The 22,168-nt window shown below is 46.7% G+C and overlaps 1 protein-coding gene across 2 annotated transcripts in view; it reads right to left on the reverse strand.

Annotated features, from left to right (window-relative positions):
• The window catches only part of GAB2 (GRB2 associated binding protein 2), a 143,797-nt gene that overhangs the window by 98,761 nt on the left and 22,868 nt on the right, over positions 1-22,168 (reverse strand). Inside the window, exon 1 of one of the 2 annotated variants that reach the window (XM_083436465.1) lies at positions 11,614-11,785. The exons of the other annotated variant lie outside the window; for it this stretch is intronic. The gene's annotated coding sequence lies outside the window, so the exon portion shown is untranslated. Of the gene's footprint in view, positions 1-11,613; positions 11,786-22,168 lie in introns of those variants that run through there. 2 annotated transcript variants of the gene reach the window in all.

Genomic DNA, 22,168 nt, shown 5'->3' on the forward strand with positions numbered 1-22,168 from the left:
CGTTTTAACAAATGTCACTCCATCATTCTGGCTGCCTCTTTCTGAATTTCTTCTACTTCTAAAAATAAATCTCATGCTAGGCCTATTCTGATCTCCCACTCTGGTCCTGGGTCTCCATCCTGGCACCATAATTTTTATTTCAAGTGTTGCATCCCACCTGCAGCGTTTAGGCATCTTTGTGATTTTTATTTATTTTTTAAAGTCAGTATAGACTCTTTTGACACACCCACACCAAGATCTTTGTTGTTTGTGAGTGTTTTTTTCCCCATCTGCAGACCGCAACATTTCGCCATATGGGTCTTGTGAGGATGGTGTGGTCATCGGCCGTCTGCAGCGAGCGCCGAGGGCGGAAAAATTCCAAGTTACATCATCTGCAGGGCTGTTTTCTGCCCAAAAAGAAGGAAAGTGCAAGCACTCTCTCCAGTGGGATGATGAGGTGGCAGAAAGACTAACGGGAGGGGTGTAGGAAACGAGAACGCCCCAGCCAGTAGTTTGGGAAAGACGGCAACTGCAAAGGCATGCTTCCTTGAATTGCGGCTGCAACGGCAAAAGGCTCATCAGCCTGGGAGAGTAACACCAGCTGGCGGGGAAAAGATGATGTCGAAATATTTTTGTGCACTGAAATCACGTCTGGGACTTATGGCAGGCCGTTGTCACTGGGATGAAGGAGCCAAAACGATGCTGTTCACGGAGAACCTTCAGGCACCAGCGGAAGGATGCGCAAGTCATTTATCGCTTATGCTAACAATGAATTCATTCTCCCGGCGCTGGATTCCTTACGAGGGAAGGGCCAATGTGTCGAATTTGGTTTTCCAGAAGGAGATCTACGACGACGCGTTCAGAGCAAGGCCCTGTTTAGCCTTGCTGATAAAAGAAGAAGAAATCCAAAAGACTTGCACAACAAAATATTATTTAAGGAGTTGAGCGAGCCTGGCTTATGAGCTAATTATTTAGCTTGGCTATGTGACAGGTCCAGTGATAACTGCCTGCGAGGGTGAGGAATTTGCTAAGCGCTAAAAGTCGAGAGAGCCATTGTGTTATGGCATCAAGGACCGGGAAGGGCCTGTTTGATTTGTGAGTTTGCCCTTCTTTCCTTCTCCCGTGTGTGAATTATCCTACCCAAATAACTTGAGTACACATTTCTACTTAGCAAGGAACAATCCTGATTGGGGCCTGAAAACAACACTGGCCTTCCACAACAGGAATATCCAATGTAAGGTAAAGGTAAAGGGACCCCTGACCATTAGGTCCAGTCGCGGACGACTCTGGGGTTGCGGCGCTCATCTTGCTTTATTGGCCGAGGGAGCCGGTGCACAGCTTCCGGGTCATGTGGCCAGCATGACTAAGCCGCTTCTGGTGAACCAGAGCAGCGCACGGAAATGCCGTTTACCTTCCCGCCGGAGTGGTACCTATTTATCTACTTGCACTTTGACGTGCTTTCAAACTGCTAGGTTGGCAGGAGCTGGGACCAAGCAACGGGAGCTCACCCCCTCGTGGGGATTCGAACCACTGACCTTCTGATCGGCAAGTCCTAGGTTCTGTGGTTTAACCCACAGTGTCATCTAATGTGGTGCCTTCCAAATAATTTTGGACTACAACTCCCACCAACCCATGCTGGCAGGGGCTGATGGGAGTTGTAGTCCCCAACATTCTGGATGTTCCCACATTGGCAGCCCCTGTCTGTGCAGCACTGGAATTTTTAAAGAAGTTAAGGCACTGTCTTCTACTAACTCAGGCCATCATACTCAGTAGTATTGACACGGACTGGTAGCAGCACTCCAGAAAGTTGCAGAAAGGAATCTTTCTCACAGTCCTATCTGTACCAGCCAAGAATGGAGCCTGGGAACTTTTGCATGTAAAGCATGTGGTACAGGCCTTAGCTAAGGGCCTTCTGCACAATGAGACTTTTTTGGGGGGGGGCAACAAATTCTGCTATGGAGACATCAGAAGAAAATGTGCAGATTTAATGTATCTCCATATGTTTGCTTAGCTTAAAGTAAAGGTAAAGGGACCCCTGACCATTAGGTCCAGTCGTGGCCGACTCTGGGGTTGCGGCGCTCATCTCACTTTATTGGCCGAGGGAGCCGGCGTACGGCTTCCGTTTCATGTGGCCGGCATGACTAAGCCGCTTCTGGCGAACCAGAGCAGCGCACGGAAACGCCGTTTACCTTCCCACCAGAGTGGTACCTATTTATCTACTTGCACTTTGAAGTGCTTTTGAACTGCTAGGTTGGCAGGAGCAGGGACCGAGCAACGGGAGCTCACCCCGTTGCGGGGATTCAAATCGCCGACCTTCTGATCAGCAAGTCCTAGGCTCTGTGGTTTAACCCACAGCACCACCTTGAAAAATCCAGGGATTATTTTGGTGAATAGAATAGAATAGAATAGAACAGAGTAAAGTTGGAAGGGACCCAAGGGTCATCTAGTCCAACCCCCTGCAATGCAGGAATCGAACACTGCTCCAGACCCATGAGGTCTAGAAACTTAAAAAATAAATAAATCTACAAGCTTCAGGATAGTGACTTTCACAACCAGGAAGGAGTTTCAGCGCAAGAAGTTTAAGCAAATGCACAGAAAGTCCGGATATGTACTGAACGCAGCACAAAAAACCCAGGCACCAGAGATTCATGATACACAGCCGTGAAGAGTGCAGGATTGCCTCGCGGGGCGGGAGAGTTTTAGCACTTCAACCTCTTGGAAGTAGGCGAGCGAATAACATCACTATGAACAAATCTTGTCTGGCAGAGACATACAGCTCAGATGACCTAATATTAACTCTTTCTCTCAGGCCTCTCCTCCCAGACAAGGCCCAGAGCACTTTGCAAAGCGAATGTGGAGGATCTGGAAATGAGGACGTCCGAAAAGATTCTGCCAAAAACATCTACGTGAGGGCAGGACTGCGCAGTATCCCCCCCCCCAAAAAAAACGCATTTCCCAAACATTCATCCGCCAGTTAACGCGAATGCAGGAGGGGAGATTTACAAGCGAGGCTCAAGTTTTCCTGGTTTTTGCCAATTCTGTTTGCAAATGCCCTTCCCTAATTGACTGCCACCCTCTGCTTCTTCCATTTTCAGAGCTTGGCTGGAAGAGGAATAAATAGTGGGTGGGGAAAAGATTAGGCATGAATTGTCCCCTATGGAATTTGTTTCCGACATCCCAACTTTCCAACATGGAGCTCAAGACAGCCTTTGTGGTGTGGTTTGCCAGCACACAGTCACACAGAGCACAGAACCTAAGGATGTTAAGAAGAGTCTGACTGCTGGATCACACCAATAGTCCTTCTAGACCAGCATCCCACAGTATTATTATTATTAAATTTTATTTATACCCTGCCTTCCCCAGCCAAGACCGGGCTCAGGGCGGCTAACACTGGTATAAAAACAATTGATTGAAATAAAACTTAAAAACAAGATTAAAACACAACATTAAAATGCAGTCTCATTTCAGTAGGAACTCAAATCAAAAACTTTTTGGGGGGATGAAAACGTCAAGTCTTCACCAAGGCCAACTATCCAGACTGGTCCAACGTGGGCCAGAAAAAAGCCAGGGAAGTCACCAAATGGGAGTTCCATCACAGAAGGAGAAAGGAGAAAGGAAAGAGGGGAAGGGGATCAAGGATTCCTGCAGAAAAAAATCAGATCCCGCAGGTCCCTGGTCTCATGAGACAGAGCGTTCCACCAGGCTGGGGCCAGTGTTGAAAAGGCCCTGGCTCTGGTTGAGGCTAAGCTTCCTTAGGGACCTCTAGGGTATTGCTATTTATGGACCTTGAGGCTCTCCGTGGGGCATACCGGGAGAGGTGGTCCCATAGATATCAGGTTCCTAGGCCGTGAAGGGCTTTAAAGGTCAAAACCAGCATCTTAAATCTGACCCTGTATTCCACCAGGAGCCAGTGCAGCTGGAAAAGCACTGGGTGAATATGCTCCCATGGCAGAGACCCCGTGAGGAGCCTCGCTGCAGCATTCTGCACCCGCTGGAGTTTCTGGGACAGCTTCAAGGGCAGCCCCGCGTAGAGCGAATTACAGTAGTCAAGCCTGGAGGTGACCATCGCATGGATCACTGTGGCCAGGTCGGGGCGGGAAAGGTAAGGGACCAACTGCCAATCGGATGCCCCAATGGGAAGCCCACACGCTGGACCTGGGTGAAATAGACCCTTTCCCCGCTCACTCTCTTCCAGGAAATGAGATCCCGGGAAATGACTCAAACAAGGAGATGAAACCACATGTTACAGTGAAGAAAGAGGGGAAGTGCTGTTCACACATGACAAGTGCTGTACACATGTACAAAAAGTCTGCAAAGATGCTTGCATGAATCACTGTACGGGTGGTGAATTCGAAAAATCAACACAAAAACCGACGGAATGAATGTATATTACAGATCGGATGTGCAGCTACCCACCCGTTCAATGTGTGGGACATTACTGCAGTCAAACCAACAATCCATGTTTTCCCAGATAGTCATATGAAGGGGCCGAGGGTCGCAGAGCTTTCCTGTAAAGTTTGCTAGAGAGAACTCTTGTGAGGTCACTTCCTTTGTCTGCCATGGCAGGAAACTGTGACACTACATACCTCCTTCTTGTCTTGGAAACTCTCTTTCCGCATCATCCCTCCAAGCTGACCACACGTGCGTGTCTGAGCTCTGCAGCTCAGACACCATTTTGAATTTAGAATTTTGTACTATTGTAACTTAGATAGTAGTTATAAACCAGGTGTCAGCAACCTTTTTCAGCCGTGGGCCGGTCCACCGTCCCTCAGACCATGTGGTGGGCTGGACTATATATTTTTTTTTGGGGGGGGGGGAATGAACCAATTCCTATGCCCCCCAAATAACCCAGAGATGTATTTAAAATAAAAGCACACATTCTACTCGTGTAAAAATACCAGGCAGGCCCCATAAATAACCCAGGGATGCATTTTAAATAAAAGGAAACATTCTACTCATGTAAAAACACACTGATTCCTGGACTGTCTGCAGGCTGGATTGAGAAGGCGATTGGGCCGGATCCGGCCCCTGGGCCTTAGGTTGCGTACCCCTGTTATAAACCTGCCTTCTTTTTGCTACTGTAACACTTGCTTCAAGACATAGATTTTGTAAGTAAATACTACATTTACTTCTTCACAAAACACTACAGTGGTTACATACGCTTCAGGTTACAGACGCTTCAGGTTACAGACTCCGCTAACCCAGAAATAGTACCTCGGGTTAAGAACTTTGCCTCAGGATGAGAACAGAAATCGTGCTCCGGCAGCGCAGCGGCAGCAGGAGGCCCCATTAGCTAAAGTGGTGCTTCAGGTTAAGAACAGTTTCAGGTTAAGAACGGACCTCCGGAATGAATTAAGTACTTAACCCGAGGTACCACTGTACTCGCTCATGTGAGCAAGGAAGGACAATAACAATATATTCTCTCCTAGTGCCTAAATCCATTCCTACAGTATGTACCCACGTATGATCATATGCAATATTCTAGAAACAGTCACAAAACCCAAACTGATTGATGGAAAGTTATTGCCCTATTAGGACCCTGCTGCACCTGTCCGTAACAGAAGCCTGATGCTGTCGTACCTTGACCTGATCTGACCGAGACCTTTCGCACCACAATTCTTGATGTTTCTTTCTCCTGGGTTTTGATCCACCCCTTTGCCTCTGCTCTGCACGTTTGTCTCGCCTAACCAGCCCTCCAAATTATCTCAGCAGCACACTGCCCCCACCCCCCACCCTCGCTGGTACTTGTGGAAATAAAAAGTTTACGTTCTGACATTTAAAGATGCTGCCAGCATATTAATAGCCTGCTGGGTTGAAAATAACACTGGCTTAGCCTGCAAATACCTTGAGACTCACAAGTCATAAACACCATTGCTTTTTATAGTAGAATTAAATATTTGGCCTTGGTGGTTATTAAACAGGGATGGGCACGTATCCTGCTATACAGTGGACAGCTCTGTATGTGAAGGGCTGGGTGATCTTACTTCCTTCCAAATTCCTTCTACACATATGTTATCACATATATCACATGATAATATCAGATATTGCACATATATAAGTGTGATATATATATATATTGTCACAGGGAAATCCTATGCGTATCTTTGCTTTGTCCTCCTTTGGGAGGGACGCGGGTGGCGCTGTGGTCTAAACCACTGAGCCTTTTGGGCTTGCCGATCGGAACGTAGGCGGTTTGAATCCCTGCGATGGGGTGAGCTCCTGTTGCTCTGTCCCAGCTCCTGCCAACCTAGCAGTTCGAAAGCACACCAGTGCAAGTAAATAAATAGGTACCGCTGTGGCAGGAAGGTAAACAGCATTTCCGTGCACTCTGGCACTCGTCACGGTCCTCCGCGTGCCAGTAGCGGTTCAGTCCTGCTGGCCACATGACCCAGAAAACTGTCTGTGGATAAACACCCTCTCCCTCGGCCTGAAAGTGAGATGAGTGCCGCAACCCCATAGTCGCCTTTGACTGGACGTAGCTGTCCAGGGGTCCTTTATCTTTTTTTTACCCTCTTTTGGGGTGACACAATGACCTCCAATTCCCCCCCCCCCAGCCCTGACCTCACTATTACTTTGCCCCTCCCACTGTGGGTCACTGCTACAGCTCTGCCCCACCAGGTGAGGTGCTAAAAGGAGGGCAAAATTTACACCCTCTCCAACCCTGAAGCCCCCTGATCTCACCAGGGAGTGCTCACAATCACTAAATCAAAATAGGAAGTTTTAAGGCTAGCTGACTAACTAATACTCCCTCCATACCACTTGCGATTCCTTCAAAATCTCAAGCATGCCCCTTCACTCGCTCAATCCTATTTCCCCCCCATACATGCTCTAGGGACTTAACGTACACCAGCTTTAAGGACTTACTACTTACATATAAGCTCCCGTTGTGAGCTTATATGTAAGTAGCTGTGAGCTCCCGTTGTTCAGTCCCAGCTCCTGGCAACCTAGCAGTTCGAAAGCATGCCAGTGCAAGTAGATAAATAGGTACCGCTCTGGCGGGAAGGTAAACGGCATTTCCATGTGCTGCTGTGGTTTGCCAGAAGCGGTTTAGTCATGCTGGCAACATGACCTGGAAGCTGTGCGCCGGCTCCCTCGGCCAATAAAGCGAGATGAGCGCCACAACCCCAGAGTCATCCGCGATTGGATCTAATGGTCAGGGGTCCCTTTACCTTTACTTACATATAAGGCCCATAGCAACTCTGGAGTAGGTTCCCTATCTTCCTTTCCCTGGTAAGAGCATTACAACCAACAAATACAACCCAGCGAGTTTTGTCGTGGGCTGATTACTGCCATGTGGCAACATGGAGGTGGGCTTTCTCAGTGGTGGTCCCAGCAGCAAGGAATGTTCTCGCTGCTGAAATATGAGACCCTCATCAGTATTGGCATTCTGCCAGCTCTTGAAGACACACCTGTTCAAGACAAGCGTTGGTTTGCTCTCCTGACCTAAACTTCCTGTTTTACTTGGCTTTTTGCAATTGTGGTGCAGTTTTAATGGCCCTTTTAGCATGTGCACATTTGAACTGTGGGTTTTTATTCCAGTGTTTCAATGGTGCTTTTCCGCTGTGCCTTTTAATTATGTTGTCGTTGTTATTTTGCAATTGGCTTTATACTTGCAAGCCGCTTAGAAGCCACGTCGGCGACTAAGCGACCTGTGAATTAATTTACCGCTACTGTTATTATTGATTACCATTAACAACCTCAGCAAGATGAAAATCCCTGCCGTCCTGTCATGATCTCATCCTGTTGGGAGCACAATAGCGGAGATCATCAGCGTGTGACTCTGTTATGGGCATGGATGGCAGCAGACTCCGACTGCCTGGAGGACCTAGTCAGTTGGGAACTAGCTGTCAGCAAGGAAGATGGCTGAGATTTGACAGCTGGAGGAATTTGAAGGAAAAGTGGTTCTCAATGAGTATTCCCCAACCCCCCCCCCCCTTGTAGGCCTGGATTAAAGAAGACCAACTTTTCTGCTTATTTCTCCTCATACTGATTTTTTTTTCGTTCCGTTTACCTCTGTAATGCAATACAGTGGTACCTCGTGTTAAGTACTTAATTCGTTCCGGCGGTCCGTACTTAACGTGAAACTGTTCTTAACCTGAAGCACCACTTTAGCTAATGGGGCCTCCTGCTGCTGCTGCGCCGCCGGAGCACGATTTCTGTTCTCATCCTGAAGCAAAGTACTTAACCCGAGGTAATATTTCTGGGTTAGCGGAGTTTGTAACCTGAAGCGTATGTAACCTGAGGTACCACTGTACCAACTTCTTTCCTTTCCAGACTCCCATCTGCTTTATTCCAGTCGTTCTGCTAACAACTGCATCTATCTGGAGCGTGTTCACAATGAGGCACGGACTAAACTGCAGCCGCCCAGAGTGGCTGTGGAAACCCAGCCAGATGTGCGGGGTACAAATAATAAATTATTATATTATTATTATCATCCAGCAAGAAAACATCTCCCTAATGGACACAGACACCTCCGACCCCTGTCTCGTACAAACCGGCTCCTACTTTTGAGAGCCTGTTCTGAATTGGCAGAAAGCAGATAGATGGGTAGCTTTTTATCTTCAGGAAGAAAGAGCCAGGAAATGAATCAAACATCATCCATTTGACACAAGGCCTTCCCTCCTTCTCTCCCATTAAGCGAGGAAGACCCACTAGCCAAGAGACTGAGTTCAGGGGTTCGGGGTGGCCAGAGACTCACATAGGGCTGCTGAACCCCAGACTGTGTTTTGCTAGATTTCATTCGTAATTCCACCTTCTTTTTAGTATTTACCATTTAAGTGTCAAACCTAACGAGGAAGGGGGGAAAACAGGTTTGTTTGTTAAAATAAAAGGACAGAAAACACACACACAACGACAAGACACGAGACAGGCTGTCCACTGACAATGAGAATGCAATAGCTATCACGTGGGTGGCACTGTGGTCTAAACCACTGAGCCTCTTGGGCTTGCCGATCAGAAGGTCGGTGGTTCGAATCCCTGCGACGGGGTGAGCTCCCATTGCTCTGTCCCAGCTCTTGCCAACCTAGCAGTTCGAAAGCATGCCAGTGCAAGTAGATAAATAGGTACTGCTGCGGTAGGAAGGTACATGGCATTACTGTGCACTCTGGTTTCCATCACAGAGTCCCGTTGTGCCAGAAGCTGGCCGCACGACCCGAAAATCTGTCTGTGGACAAACGCCAGCTCCCTCGGTCTGAAAGCGAGATGAGAGCCGCAACCCCAGGGTCGCCTTTTTCTGGTCAGACCTCACCTGGAGTACTGTGTCCAGTTCTGGGCACCACAGTTCAAGAAGGACACTGACAAACTGGAACATGTCCAGAAGAGGGCAACCAAAATGGTCAAAGGCCTGGAAACGATGCCTTATGAGGAACGGCTAAGGGAACTGGGCATGTGTGGCCTGGAGAAGAGGAGGTTAAGGGGGGATATGATAGCCATGTTCAAATATATAAAAGGATGTCACATAGAGGAGGGAGAAAGGTTGTTTTCTGCTGCTCCAGAGAAGCGGACACGGAGCAATGGATCCAAACTACAAGAAAGAAGATTCCACCTCAACATTAGGAAGAACTTCCTGACAGTAAGAGCTGTTCGACAGTGGAATTTGCTGCCAAGGAGTGTGGTGGAGTCTCCTTCTTTGGAGGTCTTTAAGCAGAGGCTTGACAACCATATGTCAGGAGTGCTCTGATGGTGTTTCCTGCTTGGCAGGGGGTTGGACTCGATGGCCCTTGTGGTCTCTTCCAACTCTATGATTCTATGGACTTAACTGTCCAGGGGTCCTTTACCTTTACTTTTATCTATCAATATTTTAGAAATCAATTAAACAACATACGAGTAAAAATAAAAACAATAGCTATCAGTACTTCCATCTAACGTTACAGACAACTCTCCAGGCGCATTCAAGGCATGCGTGACGACACACATTGTGCTGCGAACCTGCACAAAAGGGGCAAAAATGGCACAAAACAGCAATCCCAGAAGCCTTTGCACCAGCCTTTGAGTCCAGAGAAGAGTTGGAGTTTTAGAGAGGTGGTTTGCAGAGAGCAATTGTGTTGGGTGGATTTTTGTTTTTGTTTTTAAAGGGTTTCCAGAGCTTTAAATGGTGTTTGCAGGTACGTATGTAAAAAAATTGTACAAAATGCATTATACACACGACTCTCAATGTACGCTGAGGCTGCGTTCTGGGGGGAATGCATAGAGCCAGAATTCTGCCTAGTCGAAACACATTGACTTTGATGGTGGGTGGGATTGCCAAAGTCTCCCCCCCAATGCCCTGCCCCCTTTCCATCCCCCTTTTATTTACTTTTTTGGGTGCCCAAAGCATAAAGCTGAATGTGCTGAAGTTAAATGTGCGTATGTCTCAAGATACATGGGAAAACTGCATGCAAAGATTTGTACAGGGGAAGCAATGCTCATTCACAGGCCGATGGACTTTTTTTTTTTTACAAGGACTTAAAAAAAATGCACACACGGAGGTGGAAAAAAGGCAAACTGAAATTAGGCTGGAAAAACAAAAAAACTGAGAGAAACCGCAATGGTCAGATCCATCTATCCCTACTCCTACACGCACAGGGCCTACAACTCCCAAACCAAATCCCGGAATGGAAAAAAAAGAAATCTATACTTCTAATTCTGTTACTACCAAGGACTAAGGAACAAATGAGAGTTGTTAGGGAGGGGGGGTACCAAATCTTAAGCGATCTTGAGCCTATCCTTTGAGGGGACTTTCTGCACAAGCTGGAGGTGGTCCAAGGCATTTGCACCCACGACATTCCCTGAGAGTTTTTAAAAAGGCCTAGGGAACTTTTCTAGGAACGTGGAATGGCATCCGAGGCCAAAACAAACACAGAGGAGGTGGATAGTGACCTTCCCATCGGAGTTTATTTTTAAATAGACGTGTGTACACATAAAGGGGAAAAACAAAATGAGTCCTTACAAAATTATTATTATTATTATTATTATTAATAATAATACTGGATTGTTTCTTGGTACTGAAGGGCAAATCTTTTAATTAAAATTGTCTCAGAAGGTTGAAAACCTTTAATTATTAACTGGAATACAAAAAAGGGAGGTAAGTGGAGGTCGAGGAAATAAGTCATTGAAGGATAGAGATATGAAAAAAGGATGTTTTTAAATGTTTGTGTTTTTTCTCTGGTTGGGTGGAGGTATTGTTTTCTTTTTTGCTGTTTGCTGTATTTTTTAATTTTTCTATTTTTTACTTTTTCTTCTTTTTTCTATATATATATCTTGTGTTTTTTCTCTCTTTTTCCTTTTCTTCTGTAACTATAAAACTTTTAATAAATATCATTTTTTTAAAAAAAAGAAAACTTTTATCTTCCGTTCCAAGCACCCTACAAGAGGTGACCTTTGTGTCCAAATAATTACGGGAAGGCGTCTGAAATTACGAGCTTTCTCTCTGAAAAGGATTCTCTCTCTTCTCCCCCCCCCCCCCAAAAAAGTGCTCCTTAATTAACGGGTGGAAGCTTTTCAAAATCCCCACCGAGCAACTGTAGCCGTTGCCACGGCAACAGCAAAACCACTCGCCGGCCCGACAATGAATGGAGCAGCTTCGCGGAAACGTTTAATATTCGCTTTTTTAAAAAATCTCGCAAATTCCCAGGGAGGCAGCGCTGTCCGTCTTACCGCTAAGTAACCTTGGGCGATCGTGCCGGTGAAATATTCATAGGCAGGGAAGACACGTTTGCTGGCCTCATCACCTCCCTTTCACCGCTCAGGAATTGGCAGAGATAAAATTAGAGCTTGTAGGTTTAGGTGTGGAAGGGGGGGGGGAGCAATGACCCCCTAATGGAGCAAGACATTCAACCAGTTGCAGAAATGGTAAAAAAGGGAGGTTTAGGGCTCATCCAAGAGGATGCGGGTGACACTGTGGGTTAAACCACAGAGCCTAGGGCTTGCCGATCAGGAGGTCGGCGGTTCGAATCCCCGCAACTGGGTGAGCTCCCATTGCTCAGTCCCTGCTCCTGCCAACCTAGCAGTTTGAAAGCGTCAAAGTGCAAGTAGATAATTAGGTACCACTCTGGCGGGAAGGTAGACGGCATTTCCGTGAGCTGCTCTGGTTCGCCAGAAGCGGCTTAGTCATGCTGGCTACATGACCCGGAAGCTGTACGCCGGCTCCCTCAGCCAGTAAAGCGAGATGAGCGCCGCAACCCCAGAGTCGGTCACGACTGGACCTAATGGTCAGGGGTCCCTTTACCTTTACGGCTCATCCAACACTTCTGCCGCCCCGCCCCCCCCCCGAAAACCCACCGATTACTGCTGAATCGGAGCAAATGATGATTGGGTTTTCTTCAAGTAGCTGGGGAAATCCAGCCAGATGGGTGGGGTATAAATAAAACAACAACAACAACAACAACAACAACAACAACAACAACAACAACATAATAAATAATAATAAATAAAGAATAATCATCCCTACACACTGTCCAGGCTTGTGCCCTGGAGAAGTCACTTCAGTGCTGTCAACGCAGCCGTTTGACTTCACCCCCGGAGGCGAACTCCATTGTCTTTTGAGACAGACGGATGCCAACAACGTGACCAAAAACAGAAACCAAAGAGGACTGTGGTTGGTCCAGCCTTGACATGCAGTTCTCAAAACACTGGTCCTTCAGCTAGGACTTAAACATGGGGGTAAATCCCTGGCACGTTTGCCTCCTTAAATTCATGGTGGGTTGCCATCTTGGTCTCATGGTGGAGAGGGAGAACGGAAGTTGCACACCACCCTCCTGTGCCCTGAATCCAGCATATAACACCCCCAAAAAAATTTGGGGGGAGAAGGTGGGGAGGGAACTGGTGAAGAAAACATGTAGGCCCACAAATCGCTTTAACTCAGGCCAAAGAATCGGCCCGGCTGCCTCTCAATGATTTCAGTCTAGTCAAGATTTTTTCCTACTATTTTTGATCCCTTTGGACTTCAGATGCTGAATGCGCTGTTATGGTTGACAGCGCTTCATCCTGGCATGACAACTGACAGGGTGACTGTCCTGTAATATATGGGTAAATAAGGCAGCGGAGGGAGATAGGAAGGTCGTTAAACTGGAAAGCGTTTTTTTGAAGACGCAAGGACCGGCCTGTGCAAATCTTCTTGTAACTCCAAGTTCTTTCCGTGCGAAACCCACAGAACGCCATGTGCTCGTTCCCCTCAGCCGCTCCACACAAAGCGCTGCGGGGCAGAATCTATCCCAAAATAAGCACACTTAAGGCGTATTATTTTTAGTGTGGCAGCTCCTATCCTAATCTTTGGAACTCACCGCCCATTGACATTAAGCAGGTGCCGTCACTGTGTTTTTTTAGTGCCTATAGGCAAACCTACCCAGACATTTAAAGTTGATGCTTATTTCAATCCGTAATTTGAGTTTATAATGTATACTTTTAACTGTTTGGCTTTTTAAAAACAAACCTTGATTTTTATTGAAAACCTTAATGTGTATTTTGTATTTGTATTTTTTACTCAGATGTGCAGAGGACTGAATCAGAGACCTTCCGCATGCGAGGCTACTGCTGAGCTATAGAGTGGAATAAATTTAATGATTATTTAGTTAAATTTGTTAAGTTAAATTAATTGAAAATAGCTTGCAGATACTTAATTGGCTTAGGACTTTATTTATGTTAAGTGATGAATTAATATGTTTAATTCCATAAGGTGAAGATTTAAGGATGTTCATGTTTAAGTTAAATTTCATAAGAACTGGGATTTGGAAAACCGTTAAAAGGACATGCAATGAAATTCAACCAAGGGGAAGCAAGGATGTCACTTAACAAAGTTAATAAGTGTAATTTTCAATAAGGCTATGATTTATGTTTGTTTGTCTTGTGTGTGTGTGTGTGTGTGTGTGTGTGTGTGTGTTTGTTTATAATATTGTGAAAACTAATAAAAAAAATTGGGGGGGGGGAAATATACTCCTCCCCGATGCTCGAACGCCGAACAAGAGGGCTAAATCTGCCTGCCTCCTTTCTACGCTAAGCGTCTCCCTGCAAGGTCAGCTGGCAAAACCTTGGATCTCAGCCACCTCGCAGCTCAGTTTTCGCAAATTTGTCTTAATTAAAGCGCAAGGAGGAGAGGTTGTGTAAACAGCTTTGCTTTGAAATCAAAGCTCAGGTCAAATGTTTGAGAGCCTGTAAAGCAGACTTATTAAGCAACCGTAAGAACCCGTTTTCCAATATGCCAGAGGGATACCGTATTTTTTGCTCTATAAGACTCACTTTTTCCCTCCTAAAAAGTAAGGGGAAATGTGTGTGCGTCTTATGGAGCGAATGCAGGCTGCGCAGCTATCCCAGAAGCCAGAACAGCAAGAGGGATCGCTGCTTTCGCTGCGCAGCGATCCCTCTTGTTGTTCTGGCTTCTGAGATTCAGAATATTATTTTTCTTGTTTTCCTCCTCCAAAAACTAGGTGCGTCTTGTGGTCTGGTGCGTCTTACAGAGCGAAAAATACAGGTATCCCCGGTGTTTCTATTTGAGGAGCTACAAATATGAAGAACGGCAGCAAGATGACTCTGACTTGCCTTGCATGGTCCTACTGGGAACCAGAGGCTTTTAAAGCTCTGTGAGAAACACACAAACTACTGGCCTGGACTGGGCGTAATGCTATGTTTTTGTTTAGTGCAGAACTGGGTAACCTTCCAGATGTGGTTGGATTCCAACAACATATGGATGTTCACAGGTCTTTGCTGCGATGTTTCATACAAAACCCGTGACCTTCTGTGTCTCCTTCTCCCTCAAGACCACATCAAGGTGACAGGACTCTTTCAGTTCCGCTTTCGCTTCGCTGCGGTTTAGTGTTACACCTCAACCCTAAACTGCGACTGACCACGGTTTACTGTAACAACCCAACTTTGCAAAACCACAGTTTGACGCTGGCTTACTTCCATGAACCGCAGTTAAGACGAACAACTGCTTGTCTGGGTTCGGATAGAACGCTAAGCTGTGGTTAAGGGGGAAACGGGAACGATTCCAATCTCTTCCTCACAGCTTCACCTGACGAGGAGGAAAGGGGAGACTATGATTTAGCATCGTGCAATGCTAAATCCTAGGGACGCGGGTGGCGCTGTGGGTAAAACCTCAGCGCCTAGGACTTGCCGATCGCATGGTCGGCGGTTCGAATCCCCGCAGCGGGGTGCGCTCCCGTCGTTCGGTCCCAGCGCCTGCCAACCTAGCAGTTCGAAAGCACCCCCAGGTGCAAGTAGATAAATAGGGACCGCTTACCAGCAGGAAGGTAAACGGCGTTCCGTGTGCTGCGCTGGCTCGCCAGATGCAGCTTGTCACGCTGGCCACGTGACCCGGAAGTGTCTGCGGACAGCGCTGGCTCCTGGCCTATAGAGTGAGATGAGCGCACAACCCTAGAGTCTGGCAAGACTGGCCCGTACGGGCAGGGGTACCTTTACCTTTACCTAATGCTAAATCCTAGTTTAGCGCTATGACCAAACGCAGTCACAGAACTCCAATTTATCTCGCCTCTCACATCTTTTGACAGGTATCTACTCCCATTCAATTAATGGAGACTTGGAAACAAAGCAGATGGAAAAGCCTGCTTATTTCTGGATCGATCCATCTCATACTATTGCAGCTGCGTGGGGACTGCCCTCGAGCGCAGACCCCAGTCAACTGGCTGTCAAACCAGACTCTTTTCTACAGGAACCATCTAACACTTGCACAGAATAACCTGTTTATATTTAGGCAAAGCTTTTCCTCCTTCTTCAGTGCTTGCAGGAAATCTTTTCTTAGACACTTAAACAAACACACAAATACCGTCCCGGACTATTTTCCTGGATGCTTCCTTGTACGGTTCCTCTCCTCCATCCTGCTCCCACATTTCATCTCATCCCACACCTGGAGAGGGTTGGGAAGACTAGCAAGAGGCAGATGGATGAAGGAAGAGTCCTTCTTACCACCAATCTTGCAGAGAACATCTTTTCTACGCACATTCCGTCTCTCTCTCCCACCTTTCCAGGGAGTATTGTTGTTGAACTGCACCTAGCAACTCATTTTCAGTTATGAATTGAGCAATGTCTTGCTCATTGCCACTCATGCCAAGCCAAAAGCAGATGGCTCTTTGAATCTTTCAACTCACCAGGTGTTTAAAAAAAGGTAAAAAGAGGAACTGAGGTTGCTTCCAGATGACCTGTTTGTTGAGTATTCATCCCGATTTGTTTGTGCCAAGTCTGCAGTAGGGGTGGCCACCTGTCTAGTATTATTTAGCTGAGATTCTCACATTGCAGGGAGTTGATCTAGGTCAGGCTTCCTCAACCTCGGCCCTCCAGATGTTTTGAGATTACAATTCCCATCATCCCTGACCACTGGTCCTGCTAGCTAGGGGTCATAGGAGATGAAACATCTGGCCAAAAACATCTGGAGGGCCGAGGTTGAGGAAGCCTGATCTAGGTGAGCATTGGGGATCTTTCCAACTCTACAATTCTGTGATTCTACGATGAGTGAATCTCTGTATGTTCCTCTCCATTTCTGATTTTTCTAGTCTTAAATTGCACCCCCCCCACATCGAATTGTGATAAAATCCCTCAGCATCCGAGTGCAAAGTTCTCTGAATTCGCACATTCTTACATGCACATCTGCCAAACATACCCATTTTTGCAAAACGATTCCCCCGGATGCAATGCAGTATTTTTGTATACAGTTTTCACTTAAATATGCAATTTGGGAAAATTACTTGGCTGGAGAACAGCAAGGCCCAGAGAAGTGTGACGTTTAAAGGATGGGGTTGTGTTTTCGGTCCCAGAAATTGCAAATTTTGTAGGTTCGTCCCTACAATCGAATTTCTCCCCCTTCTCCAGTTTGCGGGGGGGTCGGATGACAGGATCACAGGGATTGTAGGTGGGGGAAAGGCTGTAGCCCAGTGGGTAGAGGATCTGCTTTGCATGCACAAGGTCCCAGGTTCTAATCCCACCATTTCTAGGTAGGACTGAGAGAGGAACCCTGGAAATGCTGGTGGACAATACTGCAATACATGGGACCAATGACCTGGCTCAGTAAAACACCACTTTCCACACCTTTAAATCCCTGGAAGAGAGGAGGGGATACTTTAGAGAGGAGCAGCGACAGAAGCTGTTCATGGTTAATTTCTATTTGGCAATGGAACACTGTACTGAATTACTCTTTGTGGGCATCAACAATGTCTCTGAAAATCTTTACACATCACCTGGGAAGACAGGTGAACTAATACCACTGTACTGGAAGAAGCAAAGATCACCAGTGTTGAAGCAATGATTCTTCAACATCAACTTTGTTGGACTGGCCATGTTGTGCGGATGCCTGATTATCGTCTTCCAAAGCAACTACTCTATTCCGAACTTAAAAATGGAAAGCGTAATGCTGGTGATCAACAAAAAAGGTTTAAAAACTGTCTCAAGGCAAATCTTTAAAAATGTAGTATAAACACCAACAGTTGGGAAACACTGGCCTGCGAGTGCTCCAGTTGGAGAACAGCCTTTACCAAAGGTGTCATGGGCTTTGAAGACGCTCAAATTCAGGACGGAAGGGAGAAACACACTAAGAGGAAGGCATGCTTGGCAAACCCTCACCATAATCAACTCCTGCCCGGAAACCTGTGTCCCCACTGTGGAAGGACGTGTGGATCCAGAATTGGCCTCCACAGTCACTTATGGACTCATTGTTAAAACCGTGTTTATGGAAGACAATCTTACTCGGCTACGAGCGATTGCCAGAGAAGAAGAGTTAGTAAACCCTTATAAACTACTATGGTTGTTTCAAGTCCCACTTGAGGGTGTTCTGCAAGCTGTTATGGTTTCGTTTTTAACAAGCGGAATACAGAAAATCAAAACTAATACTAATGGACATCAAACTGAAGGCTTGGGAGCTTTCTATCTGCCGCTTTAACAATAAGGGTTAAGACGTCAGCAAGCACACAGATTTCCCTGCAACATGGTCGAGTGGGGCAGCAATCTGGCTTCTTGCCCCCATGGGGTTCAGTTCCCTGAAAAAGTGGGGTACCCCCGTCAGCTGACTCCGGCAAAAAAACCTGCAAGGTGGGAGAACGAAACCCCTTTTATCGGCTCCCTCTTTCCCCACAAGGTCGTGGAAAACACAAGGCAGCAGCTATAAAGGCAAACATCCTGGCAGGAATAGGAAGTGCTTCCTATAGAAAGGGAATTTTATGTTTCCTGGCTGAGGGAAATTGCATCGGGCAGGCCGGGGGCGGGAAGGCGATTATATATATCCTCTGCCTATATTGCAAATGGGGTTGTCCCATTTTGCGGAGGGAGATTTGGCGGCAGTGGTGTAGCGTGGGGGGTGCAGGGGGGCCGGCTGCACCGGGCGCAACATCTGGGGGGGGGGGGCGCTTGCACTCGCAGCTCTCTGCCCCTACCTGGCTCACTCACTCTCTCTCACTGCAGTGCTGGCTGTGTGAATCCGATCCGAGCCGCCGGGTCGTCGCCCACTGTGGAGGGGAGGGTGCCAGGCGTGCGGTGCGATGCGGAGAGAGAGCGAGGGACTATCTGGGGGAGGGACAGTTCAGCGGGGGGGGGGGGGCACAAATTACTTGCCTTGCCCCGGGTTAGGGGGCGCAAATTACTTGCCTTGCCCCGGGTGCTGACAACCCACGCTACGCCACTGTTTGGCGGTCAGCCTTGAACCAAGATGAGCCTGTGTTGTGCGCAGCACCAAGAGACAAATCAATAAAGCACAAAATGAGACCAAGGAACATAGGGTTTCTGGTGAAGGGTTGGGTGAATTTGCCCATTTCGGCTTCCTTCAGTTCCTTGCCTTCCATTTTTTCACATGTTCAATAAATGAAGAAAAATCCTTATAAAAACCCACCAGCTTTTTAGTGCTAATTTCCTAACAAGCAAGCAATTTCTCCCACCAAAATGCGCATTTTCACATACAGTGGTACCTCGGGTTATAGACGCTTCAGGTTGCGTGATTTTGGGTTGCGCACTGTGCTGAATCTGGAAGTACCAGAACAGGTTACTTCTGGGTTTCGGTGCTCGTGCAGAAACACTAAATTGTGCTTTGCACATAGGCGCCGAATTGCAACCCGCGCATGCGCAGACAGGTGGCGAACGTGCCTCCCGTACAGATTACATTCACAGCCCGAGGTTCCACTGTATATGGCTATGCTGGCAATGCCTGATGGGAGTTGTAGTCCAAAATCTCTGGAAGCCAGCAGGCTGGTGAAAAGCTGGCCCCAGGAATTGTATTATCAACCCTCAGAACTCTGGGTTTTGAAACTGCTGGTACTTTGCCTGTCGTTTCGAATTTATTATTTGGATTTATTTCTCCCCCCCTCCCCCCATTTGTACTCTGCGTTCTCTGTGGCAATTTGCTGAGATGCATAACGAATTGCGTGATTCCCAGTCATCATGCGTGACAACTTTTTTGAAACAACAACAACAACAACAACAGACCATTTAAGGACATAAACCCACTTTCACTTACCCATTTAAAAATTATTCAGCTGTGCACAGGGCACCAGGCAAGCGGTTAAGGGAGAAACGGACACCATCTGAGTATATTCTACCAATGTTTTCATTGCTTCCCCCCGCAGACACTATAATGGATTTCCCATTTGAAATTATTACTGATGTTCTACACTGAAGTTGTAATGGCATGGGGGTGAGGGCTGCTTTCAGCCATCATAATCACATTCTACCCAAATCTGTCTGTCTGTCTATCTATCCATCCTCTTTATAGTAAACTGTAAAACAGACATTTCCTCTGCCGAGCACGGACAGGCCACCTCCCAAAACCAATTAGCTAACTGGCTGCAATCATTCCCCAAGGAAACAAAGGCTCCTGAATGAACTCTGTCCACAGAAAGGACCTGTTCTTCATTCCTCGTCCCCTCTCTCCCCCCCTCCCCACCCTGAATTCATAATTTAACTTGGATAACCACTCTAATAAATGAAACCACACGCACGCCGTTTTTCTTTGCCAGCGATTAACGGGGGGGGGGGGGGGGAATGACATGGAAATGAAAAGTGGTTGGGAGCAAGTGGGGACATGGCAACCTGGAGGGCGGAGGGGGCCAACCTTCCAAACTGCAGCCATTGTCGGGGTGTGTGTGTGTTTCATTTGCATACAATTCAGAATGCACGACGGAAGTTGATCTTTGCTCTTGTGCAATGAACCCACTGCCCCCCCCTTCTGCAAATGAGATTTGTTCTAATAAAGGAAGGGGGAAAGGCCAACAATGGTTTTAAAAGTTCAGGAAACTAGACTCTTAAAATGTTGTGAACCGCCCTGAGATTGTCAGATTGAGGGTGGTGTATATGTGTGTGTGTGTGTATATATATATATTATTATTATTATTATTATTATTATTATTATTATTATTATTACAGTGGTACCTCGGGTTAAGAACTTAATTCGTTTTGGAGGTCCGTTCTTAACCTGAAACTGTTCATAGAATCATAGAATCATAGAGTTGGAAGAGACCACAAGGGCCATCGAGTCCAACCCCCTGCCAAGCGGGAAACACCATCAGAGCACTCCTGACATATGGTTGTCAAGCCTCTGCTTAAAGACCTCCAAAGAAGGAGACTCCACCACACTCCTTGGAAGCAAATTCCACTGTCGACAGCTCTTACTGTCAGGAAGTTCTTCCTAATGTTTAGGTGGAATCTTCTTTCTTGTAGTTTGGATCCATTGCTCCGTGTCCGCTTCTCTGGAGCAGCAGAAAACAACCTTTCTCCCTCCTCTATGTGACATCCTTTTATATATTTGAACATGGCTATCATATCACCCCTTAACCTCCTCTTCTCCAGGCTAAACATGCCCAGCTCCCTTAGCCGTTCCTCATAAGGCATCGTTTCCAGGATTTGGTCTTAACCTGAGGTACCACTTTAGCTAATGGGGCCTCCTGCTGCCGCCGCTGCGCGATTTCTGTTCTTATCCTGAGGTAAAGTTCTTAACCCGAGGTACTATTTCTGGGTTAGCGGAGTCTGTAACCTGAAGTGTCTGTAACCCGAGGTACCACTGTATTATTATTAATAATAATAACAACAGGGCTGAAGGCAGCCCTGTTTAGGGAAGCTTTTAATGTTTGATGCATTACTGTATTTTAATATTTTGTTGGAAGCCGCCCAGAGTGGCTGGGGAATCCCAGCCAGATGGGTGGGGGATAAATTATTATTATTATTATTTATTATTATTATTATTATTATTATTCACTGGGAAGTGTGGGTTAACATTTGCATGATGTAACAACGTTGTCTAGTTTCCCTGCAAGCAAATCAGAGCACGTGCTCAATAGATAGTCGATGACTCTGACTCATTGTTGTTGCGTTTTTGATATCTAATTCAGATCCGGATGAATGCCAAAGAAACAGCTCGTCAGGGAGCGACCTGGGATAACAGGCTCAAAGGGGGAAACAAGAAATGCACTCTGGGGAGCGTAGTTTGGAGCAAAGTGTTCAAAGCTTTTGGAGAGCGCTTGGACCCTCTTGCACAAATGACCGAAGGGCACACAGAATTGTAGAGTGGAAGGGACCCCAGAAGGTCATAAAGCCCAACCCCCTGAAAATGCAGGATTCTCAACATGCAGTCCCCCCCCCCCATCTAATTTGAAACCACACAGGACGCCGCTTGGCTTTGCAAATGCGATAACGGTTTTATTGCTAGGAGGAACATCTATGAAGCCACATCTATGAAGTCTGAGGTCCTTTTTTATGTATGCCACAACAGCAGCAAGAATACTCATCGCAAAGTATTGGAAGACACAAGATCTACCCACCCAGGAAGAAGGGCCATCGAGTCCAACGCCCTGCCAAGCAGGAAACACCATCAGAGCACTTCTGACATATGGTTGTCAAGCCTCTGCTTAAAGACCTCCAAAGAAGGAGACTCCACCACACTCCTTGGCAGCAAATTCCACTGTCGAACAGCTCTTACTGTCAGGAAGTTCTTCCTAATGTTTAGGTGGAATCTTCTTTCTTGTAGTTTGGATCCTGAAATATGCTCAGAGTCGCAAAGTGATTTCATGCTCTTTATTCAGCTCATAGTGGTGAGGAGGAATGAATGAAAGTCCCCTCAAAGTATCTGCCTTATATACATTATTTACACAATGGGCTGCACATGATTGGCTAATTCCGGAATTCTACTGTAAGCCAATCAGGTTGTGGATTCACTTCTATCTGGAGCATGATTGGGTGGTTCCTGCCAACCAATCATACTGCTGCATTGTTCTAGGACCAATCAGACTGCTGC

Source organism: Podarcis tiliguerta (assembly GCF_965153285.1).
Source record: "Podarcis tiliguerta genome assembly, chromosome: 4".
Taxonomy (NCBI): Eukaryota; Metazoa; Chordata; class Lepidosauria; order Squamata; family Lacertidae; genus Podarcis; species Podarcis tiliguerta.